The sequence below is a fragment of the Delphinus delphis genome, chromosome 19, assembly GCF_949987515.2.
Source record: "Delphinus delphis chromosome 19, mDelDel1.2, whole genome shotgun sequence".
In the NCBI taxonomy this organism is placed as follows: Eukaryota; Metazoa; Chordata; class Mammalia; order Artiodactyla; family Delphinidae; genus Delphinus; species Delphinus delphis.
The window spans coordinates 10,586,053-10,600,566 of NC_082701.1; the positions used below are offsets into that span (position 1 = coordinate 10,586,053).

Here is a 14,514-nt window from a genome sequence, read left to right on the forward strand (position 1 = left end):
TACCACAGGGAATTGAGATAAACGGGATTGGCTAGCGAGAGGGAAAGAGAACTCTAGAAACATGAGATCAGCAGATATGAGGATCTGCCATTACTCCCAGGTCTGAGCTAGAAGAGACTCCAAGGAAGGGGATCCCCCACCCTCACCCCCAGGCCGAGATCCAGACTTTGTGGAGAGGGCACAGCTATGTCCCTCTAAAGAACCGCCAGCCCCTGCCTGGGGCTCTGTGTCTGCCAGGGCCTGAAGGCCTGGAGTCCAGGCATTATGCTCCCTGAGCAGCCTCGAGAAGGAATGGCAGAGGTGAGTGTACACAGACCCCACCTCCTCCCCATGGTGAGACAGCCCTGGGGGGCATGTTCTCACTGGCCCCCAGAGTCCCAGTGGGATAGGCTCCAGTTGCCCTCAAGGCCGTGGGCTGCCTCTCTCCCTGTCCCACCCCCCACTCCCCTTCCTCCCCATCACTGCCTGTCTTTGACCACCTTATCTCAGGGTCTGATCCTGGGAGCCCCCAGACAGAGACACAGGCACTGTCAGAACACCAGGGAGGCACAGCCAGAAGCAGAGGTGGGCCAGCCTGGAGGTGTCTGGGACGAAGTGGACCCAAGAAGGTGGCTGAACGGGGCAGTGCTGGATTGCTCCGTCGAGTTTATGATGAGCATTTTGACAGTGAAACTGATCTGTACCACTGCCATCCGCTATTTACTAAAGGCTAGGAGAGGCGCTGGATGCTTTACCTGCACGTGTCATTGAACCCACACAACCAAGAGCTTCTGCTGTTGTCCCCATTTTATGGTGGAGGAAACCAAGGCTGAGAGCACATCCCAGCCAAGGCCGCACCATTAGCAAGAGGCCGAGGGTGGACTGAAGCCCAGGGGCTCCCCATTCCTCGCTCTCATCCAAACCAAACACATGAATGCTTACAGCCGACTTCGTGAAGTTCTCAGGCTGTGGATGAAGATAACCAGAGGAAGCAGGCATTTGAGGGAAAAAAGAGAAACCCAGACGAGGAATGAGGAAATAGAGACCCCGAGTTCCTGCAGACCAAGAGTGACCCCAAGGTCTCCACTTGGAAGCTGCCTCTCCCCAGAGCGGAGCAGAAGCAGGAGGGAGGAAGCAGCAGGAGGGACCCGGGGATGCCAGTTTCCTGCCCAGCTGGACTGTAGGACCCTTCTGAGGGCACGCAGAAGGGCTGAGGGCTCTCAGCTGTCACTTGGCTCCCACGATCACTAAATCACGAATCATGGGAACATTGAAGGACCTGCTGTGTGGCCATCTGTCATGGGGCACTGGGAAGCAGAGGCCCGCTGGGCAGGAAGCTGGCTTGAGTGACCTCCATGTCCTGGCCCATCCTTGGGTCCAAGTGCTGTCAAACTTCTCAAGCGGGGACCCAGGCAGCCCCACGTTCCGGCAGCACTGCCCCAGCCACAGAGCAATTGAGCCTGGTAAACAAAGACCGAATCCCGGACAGTGAGAGAAAGGCTATGTCGAGGGCGGCGGGGATAGAGGGGCTGCGCTGGACGTGCCCCTGGCTCCGTCCTGTTTGTCACAGGTTGGGAAGGTAGGGGTGGGGCAGGCGTGGCATCTGCCAGCTCAGCAAGTCCTGGCAGGACAGAAGCATGAGGTCACAGAGAAGTAGACCCGGAAGGGAGGGTGGAGGAGCACAGTGACCGTTCCCTATGAGGACCATTCTGGATGTTGCCCAGTGAAGGTCCCAGGATGGAGAGGATCTAGAGTCTCCAGGCTTCTCCACTAACCACGTCATCACTTCACGGCAGTGAAGGGCTGAGCCTGTGACTGGCGTTCTGGGACAGCACTGGCTGTCAAGCGGCTGCCTGAGAAGATAAAGAAGCCCCCTGTGCCCCCAGAAAATGGTCAGCACCCTTCAGTGGAATCTGAGAGGCGGGAGAGCAGAGGAGCCTGGTCCTGAGCTCCTGGCCGTGTGGTGGGGGCCAGGGTGGGGCTGCAGCTCCAGAACCCCACCTCTGTGGAGTCAGGAGGAGGCAAGTGCCTGGGGAGCAGCCTGGGGCCTGTGGAGGTGACCTCTCTGCCCTGCCTGCTTCTCGCCCCACGTTTGGAGTCAGACGCTGTCACTTCCAGGCCCTCAGTTCTTATTTCAGACAGGCCGGCCCTATCAGATCCAGCCCTGCTGTCCGACCCTGGGAAGACCCCTTCTCGCAAGGTGCCCCTCAGACAACCCAGGCTGAGGGTGCAGGCGCTGGACCTTTCTAACCCCGCTGTTGTCAGAGCTCCAACACACACCCACACTGCCTGCCACTCACAGGACCTCCAGACGGGGAAGTGGCAGCTTCCTTCTGATGTCCTCGGGGGCCCCTCTCAGCAGCACCGGCCTGAGGAGGATGGGGCTCTGGCCTGGCAATCCTGACCCACACATCACGTGGGCATGTTGGCAAAGGGCCGATCTCAGCCTTGGGGTGAGAGAGGGGACAGTCCGGCCAGCCACCCCTTGATTGTGCAGTCATTCCAGTGGTCAAAATGGATTCAGGGCAAACAGAAGCCCTGCCCCACTAGACCCAGGGGGAATGCCCCACCCCATGTCTCTGATGGCTCCACCACCCACACATGCGACTCAAGAGTACAGTGTGCTCTAAATGGCTGCTTCTTACACAGCAAAGAGACCCCCTCACGTTGAACCGTAATACACCATTGACTCCACGTCTGGGGTTCAGACGAGACCCTCTACTTGGGGCAAGCATCATCACTGCTTCTCATAAGTTGGCTGTATCCTGCAGCCCCTGGAGGAGACGTTCATGAATATCTTCAGTGCTAACAGGATCTTTCTAGAAGGTTCCAGAGACTTCTCTAACTGCCACTCCGCAAAGGGAAGGGGGAGGAATATCTTCTTTCCTTTACAGATGAGAAATGGGAGGCCTGGTGTCAGCACAGTCCCACAGAGCAGGACAGGAACCCCCCCCCATCCCCCTGAAAGGCAGATTCTACCTGCTCCTGCCCCACCCACTCCCATCATGGCAATGGGACCAAGCAAGAAAGTCTCAAATTCCAGAGTTTTCCCACCAGGACACCCACCAAACAGCTTTGCTCTAGTTCTCCTCATCAAAGACCTCAGATGGGCCTGAGGAACCCTGGCTGCAGTTACCTTGGAAAAGGATCACGTCCCACCCAGATTTAAACCACGCGGCCAGAGCTTCATGGGACAGGCTTTCAAACTGGCTGGTAACAAGGATACTGGCAGACCTCAGAGGTTACAGTGAAGGCAGGGTGTGTGGATAAGAAGGGGGAGCTGGGGCTTCCCTGGTGGCGCAGTGGTTGAGAGTCCGCCTGCTGATGCAGGGGACGCGTGTTCGTGCCCCGGTCTGGGAGGATCCCACATGCCGCATAGCGGCTGGGCCGGTGAGCCATGGCCGCTGAGCCTGCGCGTCCGGAGCCTGTGCTCCGCAACGGGAGAGGCCTCAACAGCGAGAGGCCCGCGAACCGCAAAAAAAAAAAAAAAAAAGGGGGGGGGAGCATGCGGGAGAACCCGGTAGACAGGGGCACTGCGGAGGGCAGACGTAATTAACCCCTAAGGGGACATTCCCGCAGCAACCTGGGAGGCTTCTGGGTTGGTGGTGGATTTTATCTGTCATTTACTCATTTTTGCTGGAAAGAGCTCCCACAGCCTGACCACTGGGGTCAATAATGAGAGTGTGGGGGGTGGCAAAAGGGGACCGCAGTGGGGTGATCACCCAGCTGGGGCGGACAGGGGACATCACCACCAAGTCAGTGTCACTGGCTTGTCACACCCTTTCCTGGGTTGGGGCCCCTGACGGGGATTTGGGGGCATCCTGTGCTGGACCCAGACCTCCTCTGCTACCTCTCCATTGCGGGTCCTTTGGAACGGGAGGGTCACCCTGCCCTGCATGGCCCCTCAGCCATCAGCTCCCTTTTTGTCATTCTCCTCAGCTCCCTCCTTTCTCTCTCTGCACCCTTGCCCCTCCCTGCTGTCACCCCACAGCAGCGCTCAGGGCCTCCCTGCTCTGGCTCTGCTGAAGCTGACTGGGGTTTTAATGACTCCACTGGGGTTGAGGCGGGCGCCCCTGCCGTGGCCTCCCAGGCCTGTCCTCCCTGCCAACCCATCCTCCCCACCAGCACTGTCCTCCTCACCAGTCTGCTGCCGCGCAGCCCCTTGCCCCACTGCAGAGCACAGAGGCGCCCTGGGTGGCAGTCCCCACCCCGTGTCCCTCCACTTCTGCGATGCATGCCCAAGTCCTTGACTTTCCGTCAGCATCACAGACACAAAACTCAACATACCCCCAGATCAAAGGGCCCTCCTGTCCTTCCTACCACCTGCTCCACCTGGCCCCACGCCCCTGACAGACCCCAAGAGGCCATGCTCAGATTATGAGAATGTTTCTGTTCATTGCAACCCTGGTTCCTTGCCCCAACTGCCCTCGGGTCCCCAAGGGCATTGTGAGCAGCTAGGGCCACCAAGACGCCTGACAGGGCATCGTCCCTGCCACACCATCCGCAGGAGTCCAGTGACCTGCCCCTTCCTTCCCCTCCAGGCCTGCATAATTCCATCATTCCATTCATCTCTCCAGCTCCTCTGGGAACTCTCAAGCCAGAATCCAAGGTTAGGGCCCAGGGGCTGGAAGCTCCAGGCAGTGCAGGTAGGATCCTGATCAGAAGCAGGGTCCCAGCCTGTGCTTCCACTGGCCCGTGGACTCTGGGCTGGCCACTCCATCCCTTTCTGAGCCTCAGTTTCCCAACTGTCAGGATGGGCCGGCACTAGGGAATCAGCAGAATCCCCTCCATCCTACTGTTGGGCACAAAAGCCTGAAAAAAAGGAGGCACTGCCAGGTATTTTCTAATAAGCATATATTATTTTTATAATTGGAGAAAAACAAACTTCATGACAGGAGTAAATTGCAGTGAAGGCCATAAAATTACCTCTGGGCCCCAAAGGGTGGCATGAATGGCCTCACACAGCTCAGAGAACAGCCAGAAGTCGGCCCTGATGGTCAGCCAGCCAAGTTTCCCCCAGCGGACAAAGCAGCAGAATTGCCTGGTATGGACAGAGGGACCACAGAAAAGTTGCTGAGCTCACCCTGCAGGCAGGATGTCCGTGGCCATACCACAGGTGGGCCAGCAGGCCTCCTGGGAGCTTGGCTCCCAACCCGGGCCAGCCAAGCCCCGGCCCTCACTATCCACAGTGCCCCACATCCTACCCACTGCCTGTCTGGCAGGCATGCAGGACACCGGGAGGGGCGAGGAGCACAGCCGCTACTGGCAGCCAGCCACCCCACCCTCAATGACACGCTCATTTCTATGCACTGTCAGCCCCGCCAAATCCCATGACCTTGGCATTTGGGGGCCACGGGAGAAGGACGCGGTGCGTGCACAGCCCCTCCATCCAACACGGCAATTAACATTCCCTGTGCAAAAGTTGGGGCTGTAATTACAGCAAGTGATTAACAGGCCGAGGTAGCCTGTCTCAGAGGGAGAGATTAACAGCCGAGGTTGGGAGTGCCTGCGCTCACCTCAGAACCACCGGTGCGTCTTAAACAGGGGCCCCGGTGCCCTGGAAGCTGGTGATTAATGGAGGGGATGAGAGTGGGGACGTTTCCCTGGCACCCGTCACCGAGCTTTTTTCTCTTGGCGGTCACCGTGCTGGCCAGGTGCGGGAAAAGGGAGGGCAGCCAGGACTTGAGGCAGAGCACCCGAGCCCCAGGGGAGGCGCAGGCCTCGCTCTGCCTTCCCCAGGCTTCAGAGGACCCCGGGGCAGCGGCTTCTCCATGGCGGAGAGGCAGAGGAAGGCCAAGTCCACAGGGCCCACAAACATCAGACGACTCAGCCCCTTCATCAAACCACGTGGAATCTGTGGCCACCCCTCCCCTCCACCGCCCCAGGTAACACTCGGGCCTCCTCTAACAGGCAGACGCTCCTGCCAGGACGGTCGCCATCCCAGCAAGGGTGCCCAAGTCAAGCAGAACGTCTGCTCAGCTGGCCAAGGGAATGGAGGAGCCTGTGGCGGGGGGCACCTCCTAAGGATGAAGGGGAAAGGAGAGGGGGAAGACACTCCCGGCGAAATGGGTGTTTGCAGGTACGTGGATGTGCTGACACCCATGCAGGTGAAATAGCACACGGTGCGTGTGTGTGTGTGTGCGTGTGTGTGGTGGGCTGACACAGTGCAACAGGTTACCTATTCTTTCAGGGTTAGACCACCTCCTGTCTCCATGTGAGATGCTGGGACACAGGTATTGAGGGACCAAGTCCTGCCCAAGAGGCTCTTGGTCTCACAGAGAAGATGGTCATGCCAACTTGATAAATACCCGAGGGCTCTGAGGATGAGGCCTGCATAGGCAGCCCACGGGCGTCACGGGTCTGACCTGTGGGACAGGGACAGGGGCAGGAAGGGCAAAAGAGAGAGATGATCCCGAGATGAACCGTGAATTCAGCTGGGGATTTATCTGTCAGGTGACTGGTGCCAGGCACACATCACCACAGACATGGCCACCGCGGCCAGGCCCCAGTCCTCACCTGGACCCCAGTCCTCACGGTGAGACAGCACAGGCTGCTTGGGTTCACAGCCCAGTGCAGCCACATGCTAGCTGTGTGGCCTCGGGCTCTTCCTGGGCTTCAGTCCCTCTACTGTCCACGGGAATGACAGGAGCTCCCGCCTCTTAGAAGGACACAGCACACGTGTCAGCACCTCGCAAGCTCCCGTGGGGCCAGTGCCCAGAGTGGGTGTGTCCCTCGGTGTCTATCTGGGCACACACCCTAGTGGACCTCTGGGTGGGTCTACCCTGACTTCCCCTCTTCGTCCAGTAACCTGATCACCCCTGCTATTGGCGAATCACTGCTTCCTCTATTCCAACCAAAACATCCTGCCCATCCTCATGGCACTGTGACTGGTCCACGGGTTCACCTGTGACCCCAGCCAGACCTCAGACAGTCCCTGGAGTTTTTACTTACTAAAGGGCAGTGGGGAGAGGCCCTCCACTCCCTGGAGTCGCTAGACCTACATGAAGGGCATCCAGACTTACTGAGGGCATGCCTCTTCCACCTCCAACCTGAACGGAGCAGGGAAGCTGTTGGGACGCAGCCAACATGCAGGGGCCCTCTCCCCCTGCTGAGTCCCCACATCCAGGCACCCGGGGGCCAGGCTCACTCCCGCACTCCCAATCACATGAGCAGCAGAGGCGGGCATCTGAAACTTGCACCTGGGAGATTTGGGACAGGCACACACAACACACTGAGCAATCGCCCACGGATGACCATTCACACGCGTGGGCACCGCTAGCACCAGTGTGCGCAGGGCACCTCATGAGTCCCCACAGGGGTAGATTCCAGACTCGCCCCACTTCACGGCCCGGGAGGCCACCTTTGCACCGCCATACACATACTCCAGGTGCCCTGAACCAGCCAGGTCCAAGCTGCACCCTCTTCCTTCCGGAAACCCGGCTTCCACTGAGGTGCTTCCACTGAGGACTTAAACCAAGGCCTTCTCCCCTTGACCAGGACTAGCCTTGAGTCCACGGTTCCATGTGCCCACAGCCAAGAACATTTCCCCAGGACAACAGAGAGAGAGCTAGAGTGAGCTCTGGCCGGCCAGGAGTGTCAGCTGCTGCCGTGTCAGCCAGTATCCCGGGCAGGACAAACGCTCAACACAACAAATGAAGAAAAATGAACTATTTCCATTGTCGAAAACATTCCTATCCCCATAGGGTTTAAGATACAAAGTAAGAAGGGACAAGTTAGCCTGCCAAGCCCCTCCCCGGGCACCCCCTCCCTTCCCTCAGCTCCCTGCGTTCCCTGGATGTCCGCTCACCCTTTCCCTGTGTGCATCTATCCTGCGCCGCTGAGTGCAAGGCCAGGAGGCTGCCCCTGGAGAGATGGCCTTGGGAGTGTGCAGTGGCAATGAGGCGGAAGAGAGTGCTGGTCAAACGTAAGGTGTGGGGACGTGTCAATGCACGCAAGACAGGCAGCCTGCGGTGGGCATTTAATAGAAATCATCCCTGAGGGACGCACCATCCTCACTCTGAACTTCAGGGAGGAATCTCAGCGCAGTGTAAACCTGCCTTTCCCTCTGGTGGCCGCCACTCTCCCCTCCAAGTTCCTGCAAGCGTGGAGGCTGGGCAGACAGATCTGAACATGGAGCCCCACCCATCTTCCCTCCTGTTCTAAGGGAACGCCACCTGAGGACCCACCCTTTCCACCTGGGTCCTGTCTGCAGCACTTCTAAGGCTTTTCCTGTGTGCCAGGAGCTGGATACAAATTAGTTTTCTGCCCCCACAAGCTTGTAATTCTGCCAAGGATGAGAGATGTTGAAACACAGAAGGCAGTAACCTGTTTTGGGAGTGACCAGTCCTTTGCCAGGACTCCCCTCCCCTGCCCCCAGGACCACTGTGAACCCCTGACCAAGGCTGGATGCACCATAGTGTCGCGCTGGGAACCACCGGGGCTGTGGCTGCCCCCTGCCACCCCCCAACCAGGGCCTCCATCAGCACCATGCCCCCAGGGGGCTTCTCAAGGAGGCAGAGGAGATGGGGCATTGCAGAGCAGTTTTCACTGCTACAGACAGAAGTTTGCAGGCACAGTGGTGTCTTGATTCCATCTGGTAAGGGTGGAGTAAGACGGAGCCACCAGGCAGTGCTGGATAATAGAAACACGACAGGCTTTGGGATCCAGAAGATGTGGTCTTGGGACTTGGTGCTGACCCTTCCAGAGGGACTTTGACCAGATCCCTTGATGTCCCTTGACCTTGCTTTCCCCATCTGTAAATGGAGGTACCATCCTCTCTTTATGGGTCTGTTGAGGGGATGAAATGAAGATGGCCCAGGAAGAGCTGCTTCATGAATATTCATGCCCAGGCCAGAGGAACCGCTAACTCAAGGCTCTGCTGGAGTCCCAAGTTGGAGGGCATCTACAGAGAGGGCCCGGGGGCCTTATTCTCTGACTGGCAGAGATGACACGGCGGGGAGGAGGGGAATGCTCAGGTAACTTGGATGAGAAGTTTAGATCATCTAGATGGGCCATGGACTCTGGACCATCCCAAAGCCCACTAGAACAACCATGTCCATCACCCGTGAAAGGATAAACCAAGTGTGGTCCATCCACACGATAGAATATTATTTAGCCTTAAAAAGGAGTGAAGCACTGACACAGGTTACAACATGGATGAACCTTAAAAACTTACTAAGTGAAGTAATCCAGACACAAAAGGATAAATAATGTATGATTCCACTTGTATGACATCCCTAGAATAGGCAAATCCACAGAGACAGAAAGTAGAATAGAGGTTTACCAGGGGCTGGGGGAGGGGGAATGGGGAGTTATTGGTTAATAGGCAGAGTTTTACTTGGGGACGATGAAAAAGTTCTGGAAGTAGATAGTGGTGACGGTTGCACAACAGTGTGAATGTCCTTGATGCCACTGACCTGAACACTTAAAAATGGCTAAAATGATACATTTTACATCATATGTATTTTACTACAATGAATCTCAAAAAAGAGAAAGCAGCATGCTGGCCTCTCTAGGGAAGGAGGGGGGTGAGAAGGGGGGTGCAGGAGGGGTCCCCATTCTGCTGGCCAAGCACTCACTAAGTGCTTCAGTTACTGGGCAGAGAGGACCTGTTGTCAACACAGCTCTAACAACCGGCTTCCGGCGAGGGGCAGTGGAAACCCCGCCTGCCCACCCTGGCCTCTCACTGGCTCTAGAGAGGGAGAGTTGGGGAAAAAACTCACTGTGTTGCTGCACTGCTGGGAGTCATCTTTTTTGTAACATCAACAGTAACATCAGGAAATTTCCACTTCCAAAGACACGTTACCCTGCATCCAGCCTCCCCACCAGCAACTTCAGGAACCCCCTCTGCTGTTCTCAACTCCACACCACACTCCCTGCAAATGGCTGGACTTCTTGAAAGCAGCTGGCCTGAGGTCTGACCAGGAATCAATCCTCCGTGCGGACGGGAGGCCGCCAGAGAAGCACGACAAACCTCCAATAATTACAAGGAGATAAGACCATTAGGTATAATTAAACAGTGTCCACAGGCAGACCACTCGGCTACAGCCTCTGTCCCCCCGCCCCCTCCTCCTTTTCCCCAAGACTGCAAAATAAATTATCCTGTGAAGTCAGCAGAGGTTGAGCTATGGAAACAATTAAACAGAAATTAAATCTAATTCATTTATACTCGAAGCACAAAGTGGATCATGTAGGTTTTTTTCTCTCTCTCCTCTTTTCGCCTTGGTGTTAGAGAGGACTATTATGGGAAATTAATCATGAAGCAAAGCGATGAAAGTGATCTATCACTCGCTAAAGTGCACTGACCGACTGTATAAAATCTATTATAGCAGCTGGAAAATGTAGAGGTAATGCTGTTTGGGAGAAGGGAGAGGCCAGGGAAAGAGGGGGCTCCTAGCTGAGGTCCGAGTGATGGCCAGGCCAAGGACCCGCTTCCTCCAAGTCACACTGTGCTGGAAAGAGGTCTGCATCTGAGTCTCACTGGGCTTGTTCAAGGTGTCCCTGAGGCGGGCTCACACCCACAGAGGAGAAGCGTGAGAAGGATTCCCCAAGGCCAGCGGGGCTTGGGCCCAGGGGTCAGAGGGAGAATCTGTGTGATTCTCACCATTTTCCTCAACATAGAAGGGTGGGGCTGCGAGGACAAGCCCTAGGAAGGAGCCCTGCAAGAATCAGCCAGGCCTCAGTGTCCCCATCTACAAACTGGGGGTGACGCAGCCTGCCATGCACCCCCCCAGAACCACGTGAGGATGAAATGAGCAAGTGGGCAGGAAAGTCTTCGGGAAGTATGGAGCGTGGAGATGCCGAGTGGCTGGCGCCAGGCCCAGCAAGCCATATTCCTGGTTTCCTGCTTTCAAGAGAAACAATTTCGAAAAATTGTTTTCCCATCGTGTGGGGGGTGGAGATGGCATACGAGGAACATTTCCTCCAAACGAAGCGGGGCCCAGGGCTGCTGGGGCAAAGAGCTCCGAAGCACTGGGAAGGAGGAGGCTGGCCCAGGGGAGGCATCATCTTCAGGATGCTGAGCCCGGGAACTGCTGGGAGAAGACCCGGGGCTGGTGGATCCCCTAAAGCCCTGGGGGCACCTAAACGGATGCTCAGGAGGTGAACGGGGGAGCTCAGGAGTTGGGGGGAAGGCTGAGCTTTGAACTCGGCATAAAAAAGGAAGAGACAAAGGCCGCCTCCACTCTGCTGCTCTCCTGAAGGGCAGACAGCCCTTTCGGCAGATGGGGCTGCCCCTGGGAGCCCACACACCCCACTGCTGCCCCAGGGCTCACTTGCCGAACCAAGGCCAGCTGCCATGCTCTCAGGCAGGTGCCAGGGGACGGCCAGAAGGGGAAAGCAAGGCAGGAGAGATGAGCCAGGTGATGGGTGAGAAAAGGCACGTCCAGCTGTCTCCTAAGCCCTCTCATTCAAGGATGGCCTTGACTTCACAGCCCAGCCCAGAGTCAGGCCCGAGTCTCCCAGGATATGCCTGAGGCAAGGCCCTCAGAGAACAGGCAGAGGGGCCATTCCCCTGGGGCTCGGCCCCTCCTCCTTCCCTCTCTGCCATTCCTGCACACCATGCCCTGTGCTAAGAATGGGGGTGGCCCTCTCTCTCCTGGATCGTCTTCCCTTTACCTCTCCTGTCTGCACTGCCACAATCATCTTGGGGCCCAAATCACACTGCTGACAGTGTGATTTGGGAAGGGGGCCTGGGGCCGTGCTATATCAGTTTGACCTCTTGGAGGGCCATAGACAAAGGTCAGCCACGTGGGTGGTCAGTGATGTCTACGTGATCACCTCCCAATGAACACTCTGGACCCCAACGCTCAGGGGAGCAACCCTAGGTGGTGAGCACTGTCAAACATCGTTTTGAAAGGATTGAGGGCCATCCACATGGCTGCACTGGGAGAGGAACCTGGATATTCACCCCTGGTCTCGCCCCGGACGCTGCCCTGGGCGCCTCTTCCCACTGCTGACTTTTATTTATTTATTTATTTAGACATCTTTATCGGAGTATAATTGCTTTACAATGGTGTGTTAGTTTCTGCTGTATAACAAAGTGCATCAGCTATACATATACATATGTCCCCATATCTCCTCCCTTTTGTGTCTCCCTCCCACCCTCCCTATCCCACCCCTCTAGGTGGACACAAAGCACCGAGCTGATCTCCCTGTGCTATGCGGCTGCTTCCCACTAGCTATCTATTTTACGTTTGGTAGTGTGTATATGTCCATGCCACTCTCTCACTTCGTCCCAGCTTACCCTTCCCCCTCCCCGTGTCCTCAAGTCCATTCTCTACGTCTGTGTCTCTATTCCTGTGATAGACTGTACTCGTAGGAGTGTAACGGCTTTGCTGAGTTCCTCCAGTGAATCACTGGACCTGGGGGTGGTCTCGGGGCCCTCTGAGCTGTAGTGGTTCACAAGGCATATTAGGAATCATCGTTTCCAACTCTACCCGTGCAGTTGAGGAAAATGAGACTGGGGTTAAGGGAGCTGTCCAAGGTCGTGTAGGGCCATGGGAAGTGGGCTGGGACCAGTGTCCCCTCCCTGGGACAGGGCCTTCCCCCGTCCAGCTTTCATCCCTATCTCCTTCCCCAAGGGAAGGCCTCACTGGGCAGTGTGTCAGCAGACTGAATGAGTGAGAGGGGGAAAAGGGGAGATGCCGGCACTGAGGCTGGTCCCCACTCGCCAGAGATGGCGAAGGAGCAGAGTGGCTGCCACGGCCTTCTGTCCCGAGGGTCGGCACTGGGGATGAGGAGAGTGTTGGGCCGAGATAGGGAGCAGCCTGGAGCCACAGCAAACCAGGCCACCCTCCCCAGTGCACATGCTGGGGCCCCGGGGGCAGGAGGCAGGGATGCTAATTAAAACCCCAGCACATGCTCCCAGGTCAGACTCACACGCTCCACATTGCCCTCCCCACCGCTCAGACGCCAGCCCAGCAGCCAGCTTCCCTCTGCCCTGCCCAAAGCAAAGGGACGCAGGCCTGAGAGTGATTGATGTCCTCTGCCACTTCAGCCTGGCACCTGGGCCGGGAGGCATCCAGCGTCACAGCACCAAGAGGCCAGCACCTGCCCCTCAGCCGCGGGTGGCCAGGTGTGAGGGCGGGATTCATGTTGGGCTCCCCTCCAAGGCTGCAGGAAAGAGCATGGAGGGGCCTCTTCTAGACAGGGCTTCTACTTGATGCATCACTCTGTGTGGGAGGGGGGCCCCCCCAGGACCGGCCGCATGAGCTGCAGGCCTCAGAACAAAATGAAAATGTGAGGCCCTTGTTCACACTTCGCATAGCAACAGCAGAGCTTTAAATCAAGTCCCAGCCCTTCCGAGCCTGGGACCCTGCAGAGCTTTCCAGGTGGCACAGGAGCCAAGCTGGTCCTGAGCCACAACTACTGAGCCCACGTGCCACAACTACTGAAACCCGTGCACCTAGAGCCCGTGCTCCACAGCAAAGAGAAGCCACCGCAGTGAGAAGCCCGTGCACCGCAAGGAGGAGTAGCCCCCGCTCGCCGCAACTAGAGAGGCTGCACACAGCAACGGAGACCCAACGCGGCCAAAAATTAATTAATTAATTAATCTTTTTAAAAAAGAAACGACACAGCAACTCAGTGCATGCACGCGCACACACACACACTCAGAGCCTCCCTCTGACACTCGGGAGACACTAAGTCCAGGTAAGAGTTGGCTGAAATGACAGCACAGCTGACGTTGAGGAGCAGCTGTCCCAGAGAGCGCCCAGAGGGCCAATTCCCCAAAAGATGGGCGAGCAGATGGGCTCAGCCCTCTGGCCCAGAACCTGAGGTCCCAGAGCTAGAAGGTGCCAGGAGACCAGCTAGTCTGACTCCCTCCATTAGCAGATGGGGAAGGAACTGAAGGCTAAGAGAGGCCAAAAAGCTGCCTGGACTTCCCTCCCCAGGAGGTTCTCAGTGGACAGTGGAGGTTCTGCACCAGGACCTTCCTCTCCTTGCAGGTCTGTATTACTAGCCCTGACCCATGTCTCAGTAAGAGCAAGGACCTCACAGCTGTGCCCTGTGCTCTGGTTCTGGAGCCCGGCCTGGGGCAGGACATGCTCTTCTGCTTCCAAGACGCTCAGAAAGGGCATGCGGTTGTCCAGGGTGATGGAGCTGGGGAATGGCTGAGCTGGGCAGGGCCTTCCAAGCCTGTGCCCCCGACCCCTGGGGGATACCACATGCGAAACCAGAACTCATTGGCCTCCTGCACCAGAAGCTTAAAAACCACCTCCTAGGGGGAGGGGAGGAGGGACAAATTAGGAGCATGGGATTAACAGATAGAAACTACTGTTCATAAAATAGATAAGCAACAGGATTTACTATATACAGGGAATTATATTCAATATCTTGTAATAACCTATAATGGAAAGTAATTTGCAAAAAAAATAACTGGATCACCATGCCATACACCTGAAACTAACGCAATACTGTAAATCAACTACGCTTCAATGAAATTTTTAAAAAAGAACAAAAAAACCACCTCCCAGGTCCTTGAGAGCACTTGAGCGCTTGGAGCATAATAAAGAGTTCTGGGCGAGTGGACGTCAG

At 56.6% G+C, this 14,514-nt stretch overlaps 1 protein-coding gene across 11 annotated transcripts in view; it reads right to left on the minus strand.

Moving 5' to 3' along the window:
• RBFOX3 (RNA binding fox-1 homolog 3) overlaps positions 1 to 14,514 on the minus strand; it is a 499,416-nt gene that overhangs the window by 355,782 nt on the left and 129,120 nt on the right. The window lies entirely within an intron of this gene.